A 21520-nucleotide genomic window follows, 5' to 3' on the forward strand; every position below is an offset into this window, starting at 1 on the left:
TTACTGATGGGGGAGCAAGCCTTAGATTCCGGCGGAAAAAACCGAGGGTTCGATTCGCGGCATTGGCTAAGTTAGTGACATGATGTGACCAATTTAGGGTAGTGGAAAAGGTTATGCCGAGGTACTTATACGAGTCTACGGATGAGATTTCGGCGCCGTATATGGTGTATTTCCCCGATTGGTGATGCTGTCAGCGATGGAAAGAAACTAGCGAGGTTTTTTTAGTATTCAAAGACATCAACCATTTGTTACACCATAATTCAATGCGTTTTAGGTCATCTTGAAGCAAATGCATGTCTGAAGTGTTAGTTATGCGTGGATAAACTACACAATCGTCTGCGAATATTCGAATGTTAGAAGAGATGCTTAGATTTAGGTGCACGTTAAAGAACCCCAGGTGGTCAAAATTTCCGGAGTCCTCCACTACGGCGTGCCTCATAATCAGAAAGTGGTTTTGGCACGTAAAACCCCAAATATTATATTATATTAGAAGAGATCTCAGTAGGAAGATCATTAATGTAAATTAGAAAGAGTAGTGGTCCGAGAACTGTGCCTTGTGGTACGCCCGAAAGGACAGAAGATCTTTTAGATGACTGTGTGTTAGCAAATACAAACTGTTGTCGGTTAGTGAGGAAGCTACGTATCCAGTCTAGTACGAATGGATTAATCTTGAGACGGGAAAGTTTTAGGAGTAGCCGTTGGTGTGGAACTTTGTCAAATGCCTTTTCAAAATCTAAGAAAATAGCATCTACAGGTACGTTCAAGTCGAGGTTAGAGCTTAGATCATGAAAAAATAAAGCTAGTTGGGTGTCACATGAAAGACCTTTACGGAAGCCATGTTGAGCTGGGTGAAAGAGGTTATTGGATACTAAAAAGTTTACGATCTGAGAGTAAATAACATGCTCCATTAATTTGCAACAAACACTGGTGAGTGAAATGGGGCGATAACTAGAGCACAGCGATGGAGGACCTTTTTTGGGGACTGGAACAATCTTGCCTACTCTCCAGTCTTCCGGCACCACTCCTGATGACAATGATTGCTGAAAAATAGCACATAACATCGCGCTCACATTTGTTTTGGTGTTTTTCAGCATTTTAGCATTTATTTCATCGACGCCAGACGATGATGTAAGTTTTAATGAATCAATTAGTTTCTCAATGCCGTAAGGACAAAAGGTAATATCAGGCATGGCTTCATGATCCGAAAGAGGGAAGCTAGGTAATATGTTAACAGGTTCAGTTGTGAAGACGGAAGAAAAAGTACGGTTAAGTTGTTTAGCAATTTCGCAATCGGGAATACGATGGTTTTGATCGTCAAACAGAGCTAATGGTTGGAAGTTAGTAGGGTTAATAACCTTCCAGAGTTTTTGGGGGTTATTTCTTAACATAGACGGCAGCGTTTGCGAAAAAAAGTGCGTTTTTCTTTATTTGCTAGAGCTTCGAATTCTTTTTCTGCAAGGTAATACTTATTCCATGCGCCTGCGTTGTTAAATCGTTTAGCCGAGCGAAAAAGCCTTTTCTTTTTATTGTTAAGACGCTTTAGTATGATATTAAACCATGGGGATGACTGTTTTTCGGTTAGGGTAATAACGGGTACGTATCTCGCGAACACATCGAGCATCTTGCTTTTATAAAGCAGCCAGTTAGTTTCGACAGAACGGATAAAAAAACTGGCGTGGAATGAAGCAGCAAAATGTGCGAGTTCTGAGTTAATTGCCGAGTAATTTCCTTTGTCATACAGTTTGATCACTTTGGCTATCTTTGTAGGTTGTGTAAGCTGACAGGAGTACGATGCATGGATTATAGAATGATCACTAAGACCAGGCAAATGCGTCATTGCATAAACTGTCAGGATCAGAAGCAAAAATGAGGTCGAGTATGTTAGAAGAATTACAACTTTGACGTGTAGGTTCAGTGACAAGTTGCGTTAATCCAAAGGTTAGGCAGGAGTTAACAAAATCGCTTTCGGTACTGTGTTGCGAAGTTGCTGATGTTAGGTTAGTCCAGTTTATGGCGGGGAAGTTAAAATCACCGAACAGTAACATCGGAGAGTGGTGATGCAATTCAGTTACCGAACGCAATGTTTCGTGGAATTCAGCAACAAAGTTAGGATCATTACCAGGGGGGCGATAGCCGACTGCGATTATTGTGGGTGGGTAAGAGGCATTACACAGGACGAACAGAATTTCTAGGGAGGACGATGTCTTAATTTTAGTACATTGAAGGTCCTTATGAGCGCCAATGAATACGCCGCCACCACGTTTGGTAGTTCGATCATGTCTGAAGATATTGAAATTAGGGAAAAATGGCAATATTTCAGAGTCTTCTATTGTAAAATTCAGCCAAGTTTCAGTAATAACAATTAGGTCAGACTCTGTTGTGTCGGCAAGATTACTGAGAGCGTCAAGCTTCGGAAAAATGCTTCTAATGTTAGTAAAAACAAACGAAAAACAATTTTTCTTGGAGTTAGCATTGCTGGGGCCTAGGCATTTAAAGCACGATGGACAACCTTTTGGTCGTTGCGGTCAAACGTGTAAGCTTTGTTTCCAATAGTTAGCTTGTCATGTCGGAGCTTGAATGGTTTCTGTTGTGTCTTGGCGAATTCGACTAAACGCCTTCTAGCTGTTAGAGTGTTAGGAGTGTAATCTTCTGAAATTCTATATTCAGTGCCCTTCAGTTTCCTACCCTGTGAAAGAATTTGTTCTTTTACTTTGAAATGTGAAAGTTTTACAATAATTGGCCTGTTGTTGTTTACTTTGAATTTGCCCAAACGGTGGGCACGTTCGATGTCCACCGACTGAATAGTTATATTTAATTCTTTACGGCATAGATATATTATTAACGATTCTGACTCTGCCCACGTTTCACGTTCGTGATCTGTTAATCTGAAGAATACTAGGTTTGAGCGTCGCGCGCGGTCTTCCGAGTCGTCCAGCATGGCCTTAATCAATGATATATCTTTTGCATTTTGATCGGCAAGCGTCCGGATATCGTGAACTTGTTCTTTTATTATTACCAGGGATGCGCAGTCTTCTTCAATTTTGACAAGGCGGTCTTTAATCTCCTTTATAGCGCTGTCGCTCTGGGACAGCTTACGTTGCAGGGATTTCATTTCTTTTAGTAGTGAAGCTTGGCCAGATTGAATTTCAGTCAGTGCTGTCATTATGTCACTGGATGTTTGCGTTTCGCTTGCACGGGTGGTTGGACCTGGGTTTAACTCGACGTCTCCGGACAGAATTAGTAGTTGATGAAGGACACGTGCACCATCGAAAGCAATATCAATACAACACTGTGGGCTCGGCAGCACAACAAGGGCCATATAACGAGTACGTCGGCCATACAATGAATACTGATAATTTACCTGCAGAACGAAAAGGCGTCGCAGGTAAGCGGCTGTTGTCATGGCTGTCGTGCCACCGAGCCCATAGAATGCCGCGCTGCACGGTGTCACACTTATATAGTCCTGGGTGAAAGGCGACGTTATCTGGTGGCTTGGTAACGGTAGAACCAGGGGGCGCAGTTGTGAGAGCCAAGGTGGTGGCTCGTGAAACGGATCTTGGGGCGGCGATGTAGCAGTCCCTCGTGATGTCGGTGGGGTGCGCTTCGTCCGGTGTGGCAAGTCAAGGTCATCTGCTGCGTCTGGCCAAGCCGGGAGCCAGGAGACCTCCGGGATGTCGCCAGTGCATCGTTGTCGCGTGGTCGAGGGCCACACCAAAGCAGAACCTGCAGAACGAAAAGGCGTCGCAGGTAAGCGGCTGTTGTCATGGCTGTCGTGCCACTGAGCCCATAGAATGCCGCGCTGCACGGTGTCACACTTATATAGTCCTGGGTGAAAGGCGACGTTATCTGGTGGCTTGGTAACGGTAGAACCAGGGGGCGCAGTTGTGAGAGCCAAGGTGGTGGCTCGTGAAACGGATCTTGGGGCGGCGATGTAGCAGTCCCTCGTGATGTCGGTGGGGTGCGCTTCGTCCGGTGTGGCAAGTCAAGGTCATCTGCTGCGTCTGGCCAAGCCGGGAGCCAGGAGACCTCCGGGATGTCGCCAGTGCATCCGTTGTCGCGTGGTCGAGGGCCACACCAAAGCAGAACCTGCAGAACGAAAAGGCGTCGCAGGTAAGCGGCTGTTGTCATGGCTGTCGTGCCACCGAGCCCATAGAATGCCGCGCTGCACGGTGTCACACTTATATAGTCCTGGGTGAAAGGCGACGTTATCTGGTGGCTTGGTAACGGTAGAACCAGGGGGCGCAGTTGTGCGAGCCAAGGTGGTGGCTCGTGAAACTGATCTTGGGGCGGCGATGTAGCAGTCCCTCGTGATGTCGGTGGGGTGCGCTTCGTCCGGTGTGGCAAGTCAAGGTCATCTGCTGCGTCTGGCCAACCGGGAGCCAGGAGACCTCCGGGATGTCGCCAGTGCATCCGTTGTCGCGTGGTCGAGGGCCACACCAAAGCAGAACCTGCAGAACGAAAAGGCGTCGCAGGTAAGCGGCTGTTGTCATGGCTGTCGTGCCACCGAGCCCATGAGCCCAATTCCTTGACCGCTGGCATCAGTACGGACTTCGGTAGGCGCAGAAGGATCGAAATGGGCCAGAACGGGAGGCGTTGTGAGAAGATCGATGAGAAGCGAGAATGCAGAGGCCTCGTTATCGCCCCACTGGAAAGGGGCGTGTTTTTTCAAAAGCTCGGTTAGTGGTCGTGCTATGGCCGCGAAATTTATGACGAAACGGCGGAAGTACGAGCAAAGGCCGATGAAGCTGCGCACATCCTTGACACACTTCGGAACAGGGAAGTGCGTAACAGCATGGATCTTGCCTGGGTCCGGTTGCACTCCGTTCCCAATGCGATGGCAGTGAAAACAAATTGGCTTGTCGTCTGCAGTGCGCCATTCAGAGGGGTTGCGAAAACGTGGTGGGTAAGAAGGTGCGGGACGGGGTGGAATCGAAGAAGCCGGGTGGGGATCAGGGCGATGAGCCGAGCAGATGGTGTGAATACCCATGTTGGCGAACTCCTGGCGGACAACTGCCTGGATCAGGGAAACAGTGACTGCAGGTGCATGGGAGGGGCTGGAGTCGAACGCAGCCGGATAGGCGGCCTCGATCTCACGCCGGACAATCCTGGTAACATCGCCAGTGTTGTTGGGACGAGGAGCGTCGGCACAGGAAGATGTCGCTGGGGTGTTGGGCAGACGGGTAAACTGTTGGTCGATACGTCGGCTTTTAGCGAATTCCAGGCGGCGGCACTCTTTTATAACGGCATCCACCGTCGCGACGTTGTTAAATACGAGCAAGTTGAAGGCGTCATCGGCAATGCCTTTGAGGATGTGGGAGACCTTGTCGGACTCAGTCATGTGTGCGTCAACTTTGCGGCATAGAGCCAAGACCTCCTGAATGTAAGTGACATAGGGCTCCGTTGACGTAGGTGTTGCCGAACAAGTCTCGAAGCTTTTGCTTAAGCGAATCCCAACTGGTCAGCTCATCTTCGTGCGTCCGAGACCAAACTCGAGGTGTGCCACCGAGGTAAAAGACGACGTTGGCGAGCATGATAGTAGGGTCCCACCGGTTATTGCGGCTGACGTGTTCGTACAGGCTGATCCAGTCCTCGACGTCTTCCCCATCTTTTGCCGAGAATACGCCAGGATCACGGGGAGCGGAGAGGGTGATGTAGGTCGTCGAAGTGGCAGCAGGTGTCGGAGCCGGCGGAGTCGGGTTGTCGTCGCCGGGAGCCATGAAGGTAGGCTCGACGTACCGTCCACTGCGAAGCTCCGTGACGAGGTACAGGGAACGTCCACCTCCACCAAATATGTTACGTAGGAAGACGCCGACGAAAAGCTATTTACAAGTATATTTACAAGGCAAGACGCCGCAGTCGCCCAAGAGGCAACAGCCGGCGCTAGCTTCGTCTTCTTCCTACTCGCCTCTTCGTCATTGGGAATACTACCCCGTAGCAATATATACTGACGAAAATCCGAAAGGCGTGATTTTAGTCCTCTTGCGTTCCATTGTATGATTTACGCTGCCTTGACTTCCTCTCGACACAATGGGCGATGGCTGGCCATGTCTCTGTTCGAGGCACTCAAGCACTGGGTTTAAGGCGTCCAGTACTTTCAGTGCATTTTGAGCAGACGTAGTTCCAAGGTTCGACAGAATCACTCGAATGGCATCTATGAGGGGACGCAGCATTGAAAGGACTTGACGATCTGCTTTGGGCGTGGCAACAGCGGCAGGAGCAGGCTCCCGAGCGGGCTTGACAATCTGTAGTTCTGTGGGAGATTGCTGGCTCGGAAGCGCAGGCCATTCTTCTTGAGACAAATTCCTTTCAGGCGACTTCCTTGTGCTGTTCAGCCCCTTTTTGGCCTGATTGGAGAAAGTGGGTGCTACAATGGAAGCGGCCCTCTCCTTTCGCGGCTCTGCCTTTTTTGAGGCGGTTCGGTGACGCCGACGCCGACGCCGGATCGTTGCAGCAGCCTCCTTGTGTGTCGAATTGTCCCGAACCATTTGCTTGAGAACAGCGACCTCTTTCTTGATGCGAGGGCAGTCCCTAGACGAGGCAGCATGGGAAACATTACAGTTGCCACACTTTAGGACAGTAGCCCGGCACGTCTCCTCCGCGTGAGGTTCAGCACAACGGGGACATAGTATCGAGTTTGGGCAGACACCCTTGATATGTCCAAGCCTGAAGCACTGATGGCATTGAAGAGGCTTTTGTATGAAGGGCCGAACAGGGTGTCGGAAGTGACCGACTTTGACGCGTGTTGGTAAGCAATCTCCTTTGAAGATCAGTTTGACGCAGCGCGATGTTCCAAGGCGGCTCACACGCGTGATGACAACACCCTCACTTGCTGGTTTGACGAGGATAGGCAAGTCCGCGTTGGGAATGGTGACATCGATGTCATAAATCACACCTGCTGTGGATGCGTGATCCATCGGCATATATGAACGTACTTTGATGCGCCCTAGCACCGAGATTTGCTTCAGTTTTTCGAGCGCACTCCCGTTGGTAACATCGATTGCGAGGACATTTTCACGTGCATTTATCCGAATATCCTTAATTTCATTCGGCACGACCCCTTCCAAGAAAACAGATAGTTCTTGCCTGTTTAGCAGTCGGAGGTTGTTTGAGGGCTCTTCGGGTACGAACACGATGGTGTGAGGCCAGCGTTCAGGCCTTGACTTCAACGTCGCCGTGCTCGCTTGCGTTGATGGGTTCGCCTTCACAGTCCTCCTTTGGGCCCTCTTTCTGCGGACAGTGATGAAGCTATCATCCTATGAGTCTTCATCCTACATCAAGTACAGCTCAGTGTCCTCGGTGTCACTGAGCACGCTTCCTCTTTTCCTCGTGAGGGACGGTCTTGATGACCTCTGGCCAGGAGGGCCTCTGGAAGGCTCCGCGTCCATGGCCACAAAACCGGGAGCCGAGACACCAGGAAATTTTTCTCTGGTTAACCTCCCTGCCTTTCCCCTTTCCTCTCTCTCTCTCTCTCTATACCCATAAAGTGTCAGAATTGAAATCCAACCGCTCCCGATTCCGCGGCCTCAGCGAGATGCCGCGACGAGCCCGCCCGCCACGCCTTTGGAACTTTGTGCTCGGATGGAGCTCCGTGCGTTACGATATGTGACTCTTGGTGCGTGGGCGTTGCCACGAAATCCAGCCCGATTTCGCAATGGTCGCAAATGTTTTTTCGAGCGTGAAAAGGACATTCTAGACAAAATCGAGCATGATATCCGGCACGAGGGGGGGGGGGGGGAGGCGGCGCATGGTTTTGGCCGGCGGCGCATGAACAGCATGAAAACATTATGGGGGGGAGGGGGCGGAAGCCCCCTCCCCACGAATCACAAGCATGTCACAAGTCATAAATCGCAAGAATGTCATTTACGAAGATTACAAATCATGTCATTTAATAACCCAGTCAAACTACATGCTATTGAGCCGCAATCCTTTTCGGCCGAGTGTAAATTCTGTGGGCAGAAAGCAGATTTCTACCGTATGGTATGGGCCTGCCAGGCTAACAGTGCCTTAGAAGCTATACAACAGCCAACGTAGGAAGGATGGGGCGCAGCCCTGTCCAGCTGAACCCTCGATGACGAGCGAGCCCTCGTGGAAAGAGCTAGGCTGGCGGCCTTAGCCATCGGAATCCTCAAATAAGAATCTGACCACCATTCTCCTAACTTCCCTCACCTTTTCCTTTCAATAAAACGTTTTCATGATCACCATCATAATCTGGGTTGCGAATTGGAAGACGGTGACAACACTCAACGCAAGATGAACTAATTGGCTCATGGATTGCAGTGCCTATATCAAACAAAATAGTAGCACGGTCCTGATTTTCTTTCTTCACAACACCCTGTATATACAGTTTATCTTTTCGTGAGTGCTGCTCTGAATCCATGAGTCGGCTTTCAAGTTCTACTGCTTTTTCTTTCCTGCGCAGCACATTGGGCGCGTAGTTCGCTCTGCCTGACTTGCATTCTTTGAAAATCCAGCTTCTGGCTCGTTTTACTCATGCAAAAAGTCAACGCTCTTATCATTTGGCATCGGTCATTGAGCACCCCGATGACCTCGTTAATGAGGTCACGTTCCAATGCGTCATTGAAAGCTTTGAATTCTTGTTTAATTTCATTGAGCAATTCAGCCCTTACCTCCTCCTTAAGCTTTGCGAGTTCCTTAGCCATATCGGTAATCTTAACATACAGAAACTGTTGCACGAATCAAGCAAATACAAACTGTATAAATAGAAATGTAAATGTATATGCACAATGGGCACTAACCTGCAGTAAAAACAAGCAGTAGCTTTTAGTTGAGCGTCGAGCAGCGTGGTCAGCACTGCCAAGTGAAAGGACGAGAGGCTGGCAGTCGGCTTTTATAGCAAAGGTGGCATCGCAAGATGCCGAGAGATTTCCTAGTGCTAATGATGGGCACCAAGCCTCCTGGTACCCGCCGTGGTTGCTCAGTGGCTATTGGGTTAGGCTGCTGAGCACGAGGTCGCGGGGTCGAATCCCGGCCACGGCGGCCGCATTTCGATGGGGGCGAAATGCGAAAACACCCGTGTACTTAGATTTAGGTGCACGTTAAAGAACCCCAGGTCGTAGAAATTTCCGGAGTCCTGCACTACGGCGTGCCTCATAATCAGAAAGTGGTTTTGGCACGTAAAACCCCATAATTTAATTTTTTAAGCCTCCTGGTGGCAGCCAGTCTGAAAAATCTAAGTGCCCTTCCACTCTGTGGAGAAGGATGACCTGCGAATCTGTGTATCTGGGACCCTAAGGCGAAGTGCACCTCCGCCGCGTGTCGACCCGGCATTGCCCTATCTTCGGGATCGGCCCACGTATGGGGAGTGCTTAACGCCTGCTGCACCTACGCCGCGGGTCGGCCCCGCATGGACTTTCTTCGGGATTGGCCCATGTATGGGGAGTGCTTAACGCCTGTTTCACCTCCGCCGCAAGTCGGCCCGGCATTGCACTATATTGGGGCACGGCCCCCGTATGGGGACTGCTTAAAGCCTGCTTCGCCTCCGCTGCGGCTCGGCCAGGCATTGCACAATCTCCGGGATCGCCCCACGTATGGGGAGTTTTCGCTTACCACAACAACACGAAAATTTCCTTGGAGGTTAAAGGTATGGAGCTTCGCTGTAAAACTACGTCTTCCGTGCATTCGCTGACCACGGCGATGCACGTGATGAAGACCGCTTCTTTCCAAATCGTCGGAATGCAGCTCCGATTGAAGCGGCGATCTGTAGTAAACAGAAGCAGTAACCTTTATTTGAGCGCCAAGCAGCGTGGTCCCCACTGCCGTGTGGTGACCATGCTACTATCCTCTCGAAGGTTCTAGTTAGGGGTGACACTGCAAAAGCACTGCAGAGATTGGGTAGAATGAACGCAGCGACGAAACGAGGGGATAACAGCCTTGACACTACGCTCGAAAACTGTGTTCATGAGCGGAGGGCGGGACAGGGAAAAAGGCGACGTGGGAAGGCGAAGAAACGCGATTACTAGGGTTCCTCGATGCGCCCACTGTGCTCCCAACTGAAGCGCCTTAGCTACTACTAGACACAACAACTGCTGCGGACGAAATAGGTAAAGGAAATTTAAAGTAAGGTACGATGCGTTCCTTGAATTGTTGAAAAATAAACACAATGCAAATATTTGTCAAGCCTACAACTAACGCCCCCCCCCCCCCCCAAGGCGCGCAGAGCCACGCTAAAGCACCGTAGCATCTGGGCAGCATCGTACGAGCAAGTTGACATCGCACTTTTGGTAACAGCACGAAGGGACACGGATAACACTGGGGGTGCTGAATATGCCACTCGTTCCTATAGACAACACAGCGCGCGTGTAGTGTTTCTCGCACCATGTACCACCGTAGAGTCTAGGTGTGGCACTTCAATTCAAAATTTCTGTGTCGTGCTTCTCTTCAATGAACTGCTTTGATGCCAACTAGAGTTACTGGTTATATGTACCACTCTTTATAATAAGCATCAAAGGATGGAAAACATGCTGTCACGAATTACACACCCTTCACAGGAAAGGTGGCAAATTGCATTAACGTCGCAGTGCATCTCGAAAGGTTGGATTGGGGGAGGAGCAATAAGGTTTATTTGTAGAAATGAGTTGGTTGGTCCAATTGTTTGAGTTGTAGGCGCCAACAAATTTATAATTTGGCTGCGACATCAACGAATTTCTGTTTTAGTGGTATAATGAATCAGGTTATAATTGCGTTCGCAGCTCTCACTCAGCAGTAATGTTCTACAGCATTATTTACGTTTGGTAATGTCGCGTTTCATAATACGAAACAAGTGCTCCCCAAGTTTGAAAGCGACCCTCTAACAAGGATTTTGTGGGTACCCCATACAGTAGTTTTGTGCCATTGTTAAGGGAATAATCATCATTATCGTGAGCTGCCACGTTCCACGGCAAGAAGAAGCATAGAAGCAAACATTCCACCATGGAAGGTAAGCGTAGCTCTTAGTATTCGTGCAATTGGCAATAAATATTCACTTGAGGGCAAACGTTTTAAGACTAATGGTGCCTCAAAACGATTCTTTCTCTCCAGCTTGTACATACGGACTGAAAATAAGCGTCACATAATACGTGCTTGTGTTTCAGCAATGCAATAAATCGAAGCAATATAATTTTGCCGAGCGGTATGAAAAGAAATTAATTTTCGGTTGATGATGCCATTATCTCCAAACTCTTACTAGTAAGTGCACATTGCCTAGATACGATAGCATGATCTGGTTTGCTCCTAAGCCCTATGGGGACACATTCACGCCGGTCATTGACACAGATAGCACGAATGACAGCGACTCGCGATGACATGTGTTCACGGGGAAATGTGCAACCTGTATTTATACCGCACCGACAGGTCTCGTATTTGGAGAAGTTCGCGGCTGCTTTCGCACTGAACCGGTACAGTTGTTCGTGATTAGCTGGCACGAAAAGACGGACAGTATCGGCGAGATGTCGTTTACGTCCAGTAGGCAAAAATTTTTGCTTTCCGAGCCGAGGACCCACTGAAATCGACATGCGAGTTGCTCATCTGGGACAATTTCATTTAGAACAAAGCCCTCGCTAGTGACCACCACTTTGCGACCAACTTCGCCTCCTTACTTACTCAACTTACTGTTGTGAATGCGTTTGCCAGCCTGTTCGCGTTGAGCTACATAAAATAGTGGCAGACTCCACGTACTATTGAGTTCCTTTTCAACTACCTTCAACACTACAGCTCCAATGCTTTATTTTTTTCGTGGCTCTTTGTGATAAAAATTTAGGAATGTTGGTTTGGCATATTTAGTCGAAAGGCCCGAAAACGATAACATACAAATAGACCGACAGACACAAATGGCCTTCCGTTGTCCGTTTCATTTCGAAGCTGTGAGACGACTTCAAGAACATAGTAATTTAGGCAAGCACAGACCCGCTGCAGGCTACTTTCTTCGGGCTTTGTTCAATTGCCGCGAAGCACCCGGTTCTCCGTTCTGCATTCAATGCAGGCGATAGCGTTCGAGACGACCTAGTGCACTGATAGCGCAGCCCGGCGGCAAGCGCTTTTATTTTATGCTGATATCTGGGGGGGGGGGGGGGGGCTAATCTGGGTCGCTATAATATGAAGATATTTCAATCTATTTGTATTCCCTTTCCGGGATTAGTACTCTGTTATCGGTCTAATATGCGTGCGCCACGGCCATTTTGCTTGTGTTTCTCACGATATTTTCAAGTTGTAGTAACAGTAAAGAACACAGCAGCAAAACTGGAAATGACGAAACTAAGTTTTATTATGCGATACCTGGGCCCAAGAAAACAGGCTACACTCAAAACACAACGATAGCGACGAACACAGTCGGCGATCGTCGATATCTGGCCTGCATGTCAAGCGCGTCGGTTTTTACACACCATTCACCGAAGGTTCGAGAGTAATCGCTGGTGCCCGCGTATCTTCCAGAAGGCACAACATAATTCGCGCCACGTCTACGATCAGATTACACGAGGTTCGGTCATAGTAAACGACAAGAATGGGCACTCGAGCCTTTTTGCGGCTGAGCTATAGAGCTTCGCCGATTCCGCTAGGTGGCAAAGCACATCAAGAAAAATGCGGCTGTGGCTGCGGCTAGCAGCTTGACAGGCGGCACGACCACTGGGCACAACCCAACACGTGGGAAGCCTAGTCAGGCAGCGCCGCCGGGCTCTTTCTCTAAAGTGCGCCTGAGGATCGTTGTTGGGTTCTCTGCCAGCGCCTGCGTCGTCACCGTTTGATGGTAAGGCCACAGCAAGGTCTTTTGCGCGTTGTTAACGACTTATTCTCTTCGCATTTCGTTATGTCACTGTTAGGCGCATGAACAAGTGACGGTGGCTTTTCAGCCATGAACAGCTGCTGCCCATTTTGCTGCGCTGACTTTCATTCCGCATTCTTTTTTTATGCGCAGCAATGAACGGTGATGCTAGCGATAACAGCGACGCGGCAGCGTCCGAGCTGCGAGGCACGCTCGATACAATGACGAAGTTAGAAAATAAAATAAAATGGCTCGCAATGCGGCCTATGAACACATGCCGTTCAGGGCACAGAGCTTTATTTCACGCCCAGCGACTGCTAAAAAAGTTTGGCGCTCTACTTTTGCAAAAGAAATGTAGCTATTTCCAAAGCTGTACACGTGCAATATTTGCAGTGTGGCATGAATGCGCTCTCTCTCAACCACTCTAGCAAGCTCTGTGCGCTCGAGCGTTGTTAGCTGTTCTGCATTGGGCTGAATATAGTGTTTTCATGTTTTAATTGTGTATGGAGTCGTTATCGTAGAAAGTTGCTTGTTTCTTAGCATTTACAACAGTGCTTCCTTAACAAAAAATACGCATTACATGAAGCAACGCAGCATCTCCAGTGTAAAGCTTTGCAGGCTCCAGTTGTGCTTATACGAAGGAACGTAGCTTCTACATTCAATAGCTCTGAAGCCTCCAGTATTGTTGACCTTCTCTGTGTCATTCTACGTCTTGCAGGGACTTCCACCATTTACTCAATATAGACTGTACGGCGAAAGGACATCATGCATACTCAAGGGCAAAATCTCAAGTAACAGAAGACAATTGGAAGGCTTCGAAGACAGCAGGTGAAGACCCCAAACACAAAGTGCTTAATTGCAGCTGTTTAATGATAGACACACTGGCTTACACATTCGGGATGAGGATGTTGGTGAGTGCTAAATTATTTTTGCAGCCATTTTATTTCGGCGCGCAACGATTCACATAAATTTGCTACCCTAATTCACTCTCCTTCGCCGATATACAAGAAAAAAAGTCGTTTTCTTCCATCTAGAGCAACCACATTTTGATCAAATAATTGCTGGCCTGTATGTGCACTCTTCTTTTTCGTTATCTGAATAGTTGCAACACGTCGTCTGTGTGTTTTGCTTGTGCAAAGTTATTGCCATCACGCCATTAATTACAGGCAATTTTTTTATTATGCCGGTGTCACACGACCACTTTCGATCGCGTTCAAATCCGATCCGGATCGAAATTCTCAACTGCTATTGGCGCCATCGCGCAGCTTGCGCAAAAGAACCAATCGCGACCGAGAAATTCAAATTAGATTGGTGCTTGATCGCGTTAAAATGTGCGCCGTGTGACAGACGTATGACTTGCATTTCGCAGTTTCTTCCCGTTTTCGTGTACCTGCCTCTTACAATCTTGCTGCAATAAATTATTGTCTGCTATTTTCATGTTCTTGGTTGTGCAGCAAGTTGATGTATATTTAACGAACATCACACATATGTTTACGATACCCCTTTTGGCCTAAGTTACTAGACGCACAATATCATAAGCGATAAAGTTCTACCTCCCGAACAGTTTCCAGGATTGTTGCGCTAAGTTACAGCTTTAAACAGCTTGAAAATATGAATTTAAATGAAACTAGCATAGAGTGAAAAACCTTTGCGCGCTGGTCGCCACGTAGTCACAGCATATGAACAGCGGCACAAACGCCTCCGTGAAATCACTCGATTTATGCAACATTCTGGGTCAAAAAAAAATAGAAGAAACAAAACTGAAATTAAGGTCTCCGAGATTCGACGGCTCCGCGACCATCTTGGACCCTGGTGCGTTTGGCAGATTCCGCCAGCCGCGCTGAGAGCAAAAGTCAGCCGCAGGCGCCTATGGGAGTGCCCACTCTTTACGTTTACTATGTTACTGTATGGTTTGGTGACAACAGACAACGCGTACAATCATCGATAACATTGCAATCATCTATAACCATGCGGGCTCGTCTTTCGCTCTGTGGTAACATCAAGTTAGTGGGTGAAATGCACTTCCCCAGGAAACGCTAAATAAGTAGCCATGTCAATGTGCCCCTCTTAAAAAGCATCATCCCGATACTACAAAGAGATACGAAAGTGGGAATGAAACTAGGCATAACAAAGAACAATAACAAAGCAACAACGAAATGAAGTTCCTAATTTCATCAGCGGACGTAGAAAGGCAGGCTTAAGATGCGCCATGTGAGCTACTTTAGGTCGTGCGCGTCACCGCTGTGATTGCGAAATGCCGTCTGGCAAGATCTCGGATGACAAGATACGGCGGATGACTTGTAAGGTCCGAAATAGCGTCGTAACAGTTTCTCGTTGAGTCCTCGTCGGCGTATCGGAGTCCAGACCCAAACACATTCACCAGACTGGTATTCCACTTACCATTGTCGAAAATTGTAGTGCCGGCTTTCAGTCCTCTACTGGTTCTTGGTGTGCAGGCGGCCGAGCTGTTCGGCGCGCTGGAGATAGGCGGCGACGTCAAGATTCGCCTCGTCGGTGACGTGCGGCAGCATGGCGTAGAGAGTCGAATGGTTCCTGCCGTACACCAGCTTGTACGGCGTGCTCTGTGTTGTTTCTTGCATCGACGTGTTGTAAGCGAAGGCTACATACGGCGGGAGCGCGTTCCACGTCTTGTGCTCGACGTCGACGTACATTGCTAGCATGTCGGCATGGGTCTGGCTGAGGAGCTCCTTGAGACCATTGGTCTGATAGTCGTAGGCAGTTGTCTTCCTGTGGCTCTTCTGGCTGTATTGCAGAACGGCTTGGATGAGCCCTGCTGCAAAGGCGGTTTCTCTGTCGGTGATGAGGACTTCTGGGGAACAATGTCGCAGCAGGATATTCTCGACGAAAAATTTGCCTACTTTAGCTGCTGTGCGTTTGGGCAGGGCTATCGTTTCGTTTCGTTAGTGGGTAAGGTGGTGGGTGGCCACGACGATCCCCCCCTTTCCGGATGTTAACATTGGAAAGGTTCCCAAAAGATTCATCCCGATCTGCTGAAACGGTCGGCAAAGAGGCTCGATCAACTGTAGTAATCCCGCTGGCCTTGTAGCTAGTATCTTGCGTCACTGGCAGTATCGCAGTGCCTTGAGTTAACGGGCGACGTCGGCGGTCACGCGCGGCCAACAGTACTTCTCGTATTCTTGCTATAGCGTACGGGAAAACCCGAGGTGCCCGGCTGTCTGATCGTCGTTCAGGGCGTGCAGGATTTCTAGCCGGAGTGCGGCGGGCACAACGACAAGGTAGTTGACCCTGCGTGGGGGGAAGTTCTTTTTTTTTACGATGACGTCGTTGTGTGAAGAAAATGAAGACAGTCTACGCCGATATACCCTAGGGACAATGTCGGTGTTGGCCTCTAAATTCTCCACAGTGCGTCATAACTCCAGGTCTCCTCGCTGCTGCTCGGTGAAGTCGTCTGCTGTTATTGTTCCTAGAAAAATGTCGTCATCCAGTTTGTCTTGACGTGGCGGATCAATATAGGCGTGCGACAGACAGTCGGTGCCAGAATGCTTCCCTCCGGACTTATACACTTCGGTGATGTCGAATTCCTGGAGTGTGAGACTCCATCGTGCTAGGCGATCTGAAGGATCGTTTAGGTTTTCCAGCCAACCACTGGTCGCTTACCACTGTGAAGTGCCTACCGTATATGTAAGGTCGAAATTTCATCCTAGCCCAAGCGATTGCAAGGCATTCATTCTCCGTCAGAGAATAATTAGCTTCCGCTTCGGGCAGTGACCGGCTACCGTACGCTGTTAGTCTTTCAACTCAGTCTTTCCATTGAACCAGCACGGCACCGAGGCCGATGCTACTTGTGTCGGTGTAGAATTTCATCTCGGCGCCTTGTCGAAGTGTGAAAGCACCGGTGGTGAGAGGATGTTCCGTTTAAGCTCTTGGAAGGCTTCGGCTTGGGGCGCTTCCCACTTTAAGATGACGTCAGGTTTAGTGAGAGAAGTTAATGGCTCGGCGATGCGCGAAAAGTTCTTGACGAAGCGTCTGTAATAGGCACACAAGCAAATGAATCTGCGCACTCCCCTTTTCTCGGTGGGCTGTGCGAAGCTAGCAATGGCACGTCTTCTGCGGATCAGGGCGGACTGCACACCTGCTTATGACGTGCCCTAGCAACAGAAGTTCTTCGTAAGCGAAACGGCAGTTTTCGTGCTGCAGGGTAAGTCCGGATCACTTGATCACCTGAACTACTGTCTCAAGCCACCTAAGGTGATTCTGTAAATTCCCTGCGAAGACGACGAGGTCATCGAAGTAGACAAGACAGGTCTGCCACTTCACCCCTACTAACGCCTTGTCCATCACGCGCTGGAACGCTGCAGGCGCCGAGCACAATACCAATGACATGACCTTAAACTCATAGAGGACATCTGGCGTGATGAAGACGGTCTTCTCTCGATCCCTTTCGCCGGCTTCAATTTGCAAATAACCAGTCTTGAGATCCATCAACGAAAAGTACTTAGCATTTCAGAGCCGATCTGGAAAGGAAGCAAGAAAGAAATGTTTATTTGATTGTGTATCTTTACAAAAACGGTGCCAAGAGCAAAAGGCATTGAGGCCTGTCAGAGGCTGCTGCTCCGGTAAAATTTTGGCAACAGCGAATGAATAAGTTGCATCTAGCCCAAAAGTAAATACAACATCGTCATTTTGGGATATTAGAACAGAACAAACAGCACTGTCAGCTAACATATTATGAATAAAGGGAAAATGAGACATCCACCCGTTCGTAGCAATTGCTACAAAGGAAACCCATACGGGTTCCTCGAAGGAAAAGCCTCATAGTTGAAGAAAAATTCGTCCTGGTCCGGGACTCGAAGCCGGGACCACCGCCTTTCCGGGGCAGCCGCTCTACCATCTGAGCTAACCAGGCGGCTAGCAGATAGCAGAGCGAAGTCGAATTTGTCGACAACACGAAGCAAAGGCAAGAGTTTGACGTAGTAGTTCTGGTGGTCCCGGGTTCGAGTCCCGGACCAGGACGAATTTTTCTTCAACTATGAGGCTTTTCTTTCGAGGAACCCGTATGGGTTTTCTTTGTATCAATTGCTACGAACGGGTGGATGTCTCATTTTCCCTTTATTCATTACTTCTCTCCACCTTGCGGGTTTCCGCAGAACTACTACGTCAAACTCTTGCCTTTGCTTCGTGTTGTCGACAAATTCGACTTCGCTCTGCTATCTGCTAGCCGCCTGGTTAGCTCAGATGGTAGAGCGGCTGCCCCGGAAAGGCGGTGGTCCCGGGTTCGAGTCCCGGACCAGGACGAATTTTTCTTCAACTATGAGGCTTTTCTTTCGAGGAACCCGTATGGGTTTCCTTTGTAGCAATTGCTACGAACGGGTGGATCTCATTTTCCCTTTATTCATTACTTCTCTCCACCTTGCGGGTTTCCGCAGAACTACTACGTCAAACTCTTGCCTTTGCTTCGTGTTGTCGACAAATTCGACTTCGCTCTGCTATCTGCTAGCCGCCTGGTTAGCTCAGATGGTAGAGCGGCTGCCCCGGAAAGGCGGTGGTCCCGGGTTCGAGTCCCGGACCAGGACGAATTTTTCTTCAACTATGAGGCTTTTCTTTCAAGGAACCCGTATGGGTTTCCTTTGTAGCAATTGCTACGAACGGGTGGATGTCTCATTTTCCCTTTATTCATTACTTCTCTCCACCTTGCGGGTTTCCGCAGAACTACTACGTCAAGCTAACATATTACAATGACAAATGCATACTAGATTTGAAAATAATCGCTGTTTTTTCACAAGTGAGATAACAGTGCTACATTACATACACTCAATAAATACATATCAAAATAAATTACAAATTGTCAATATAATATCCCGGACGAAATCAATACTAACTAACATTGTGCAGATTTCAGGCCCTCAAGAACTTGTAAAATATGATAAGTATCAAGGAACAGAAATTAGCTATCTAGTAATTACAGCACACTTCGAATATATCATGGGAAGTAAAAACAGTCAGTTATATTTGATTTTCTTCTTAATTAACAAGAATTTGAAAGATTTCTCAGTAAGCATAATGAATTCTGCTGTTTCTAGACGCTTCAGCAATTCCGAGATTTTCTAACTTACGTGTTGCCTGCTATAATTGCTGCTCGTCCGCGTAACCTGAATAGCTTTCATACGTAGTGGATACTCATATTGCGATTGTGACCCGTAAACATCAAGAAGTTCACTAGCTTTTATATATTGTAACATATTGTAATAATAAACCTTGTCACATATAAGAGGGAAGATGAAATAAAATGGTAGACGAAGAAAGGTTTCAAGAGGACGACGAGGATGGCGTTAAGAATGGCGTGGATTAACCGAAGACGAAAGAAGATAAAGAAGTTTCCAGTGAGGTGACAAGAGATGATTGGTGGAGAAGTATCCGGTGAGATGGAAAGCGACGATTGGTGGAGAAGAGAAGAAGATGAAGAGAAGGATTACGTGGACTAACAAGAAGGCTATAAAAGGGCGAGGAAGGGCGAGACACAGGGGGAGATGAAAGCAGCGGAGACTCGGCGGGTGAGGGACGGTTCGACCGGAAGAGAGCGACGCCGGCTAGTGCTCCGGTGAGCTCGCGTTCTACGGCTTTGCTCCGCAGACTTCCTGCCGTTCCTGAGCCCGTTCCGGGGAGTCCACGGAGGACGCCACCACCTGCTACGGCCAGGGGTGTCTCTACCGCTGTCACCACTCTTCCGGGTGGTGCCCCAACGCCAATATCATCGGCCACACCTCCACGGGCGCTTGGACCGGGAGCGTGTACGACGCAAGCAACGACGCCTCCAGCGACGCCAGTCCTCGAAAGTCGAACGCCACTCCGACGCCGGCTACGGGACCCACACCACGCCACATACGCACCGAACCAGACGTGAGCACGAACGCCAACCACTCTCAATAGAACGCTAGAGGTAGTGTTACCGGTTCGTGTGTACTGAGAGTTTTTGTATCGTGTGTGTTAGTTTTGTTAGGTTTGTGTGCTGCTGTTCGTTTCACGTGGGTTGTATTAAATGCGCGTCTGTGTGGGTACACCTGTCGCCTAGTGCATTCTTTCGGCCAGAGTGTTCTCCGGAGGAGATCCGTGACAAAGACAAGTGGCGAGCCTGCCAGGATTCATTTCCTTGTGTCTTTTTTCTTTGTCTCAGATCTTTCCGAACTCTCGACGGCAGAAAGTATGGATTTGGTAAAAACGCTAGAACTTGCGCTCAAGCTAGGGCTAAGCAAGGAAGAGGTGATGCGTCTCTGGGACGAGAAGAAAGAAGAGGCAAAAAGGCAGAGAGAGCAAAGGGCGCAAGCACGCGCAGATGCTCGCGAGGCAGAAGAGCGAGAAGCTAGAAGTGCTCGCGAGGCAGATGAGCGAGAGGCTAGAAGAGCTCGCGAGGCAGAAGAGCAGGAGAAAAGAAGGATAGAACGTGAGAAGGAGTTTCTTTTGTGGAAACAGGCCCATATCGCAGAAGGCAATCAGGGGATCACGGACGATTATCAGCGTCCCTTGGCGGGTACCAAATCTCCTAGACTGGCCAGTGTTTGTACAAGAAAGTTGATGGCTCCTTTTGATGACAAAAGGGATGATTTGGACGCGTATCTGCAACCAGTCGAGCTGATAGCTCTGGGGCTAGACCAAGCTACATCTGTTGTCAACTCTCTGGCAGAACCTGTCACACCACCTCAAGTTCCACAGCTGAAAGAAGAGCAAACGCCGCTGAGAAATGAGGTGTTGAACGGAACACCCAAGTCAAAACCAGCAATGCCGGTGGTGGTTGGGCAAATAGGGGACCGTCCTGTATTGGAGCTTAGAGACAGCGGAGCCAACACAGTTTTGGTTAGCAGAAGCCCGGTGAAGGACGAGGGGCTTACAGGGGAAACGTCGACCCTCACTCTCGCAGATAGCACAGTAGGGTACCTTTCTAAAGCCAGAATTCTAGTGTCCACGCCATATTATGCAGGACAGGTAGTGGCAAAATGCGTAGAGCAACCCATCTATGACCTCATCTTGGGAAACATAACGGGTGCAAGAAGTGTCGAGGACCCCGATTCCGAGTGGAAGATGCTCGACGTTGAAATCCCAAAGGAAGAGAGGCCCACGACAGCTCAGGTGGGTGAGGGAGCAGTTAGTTTCTCGTCGGCAGTGGAGACAAGAGCTCAAGCGACAGGCAGAGCAACGCAGCGTTTGGGAAGAAAGAAAGAGGGTAAAGAGAAGTCCACAGACAAGAAACGCACGTGCAAAGCCAAGTCAAAAGACAAGAAGCGCACGAGCAAAGACAAGTCCAAAGACAAGAAGAGCAAGAGCAAAGACAAGAAAAGCAAAGGCAAGGATAGTAAAGAGAAGAAGAAAAAGAAGGGTTTCTGTACTTGGCTAAGCAGCAAAAGCAGCAAGAGCACCAAAGAGAAAGGGGGAGGCAAGCGCAAGTCCAAGAAGGCCAAGAAAGGCTCCGCTAAGGAAGGCAGATCGAGATCCAGAAGCAAGAAGGCTGGCAAGGCTAAGTCCAGCAAGGAGAAGGTGGGCAAAGGAAGCAAGAAGAAGACGGACAAAGGCAATAAGGAGAAGTCAAGCAAGGAGCAGACCTCCAAGGAGAAACACAGCAAGGATAAGAAATGTAAAGAAAAGCAACAAAGCAAGGAGAAACACAACAACGAGGACGAGCACGGAATCAAAGAAAAGCATGGCAAGGACAAGCAGAGCAAGGAGCCCAGTAACTCCAGCTTGGCCTAACAACAATACTAATTTCAGGTGGAATGTATTAAAGGCAGAGATAAC

At 48.7% G+C, this 21520-nt stretch overlaps 2 non-coding genes across 2 annotated transcripts; both read left to right on the forward strand.

The window, feature by feature from the left end:
• Positions 1–17956: 17956 nt before the first annotated feature.
• Positions 17957–18031, forward strand: TRNAS-GGA (transfer RNA serine (anticodon GGA)). Its single transcript has one exon. It is a non-coding gene; the product is annotated as a tRNA-Ser (tRNA).
• Positions 18032–18235: 204 nt separating this feature from the next.
• TRNAS-GGA (transfer RNA serine (anticodon GGA)) lies at positions 18236–18310 on the forward strand. Its single transcript has one exon. It is a non-coding gene; the product is annotated as a tRNA-Ser (tRNA).
• Positions 18311–21520: the final 3210 nt, after the last annotated feature.

The sequence above is a fragment of the Dermacentor variabilis genome, chromosome 9 (assembly GCF_050947875.1).
Source record: "Dermacentor variabilis isolate Ectoservices chromosome 9, ASM5094787v1, whole genome shotgun sequence".
NCBI lineage: Eukaryota > Metazoa > Arthropoda > Arachnida > Ixodida > Ixodidae > Dermacentor > Dermacentor variabilis.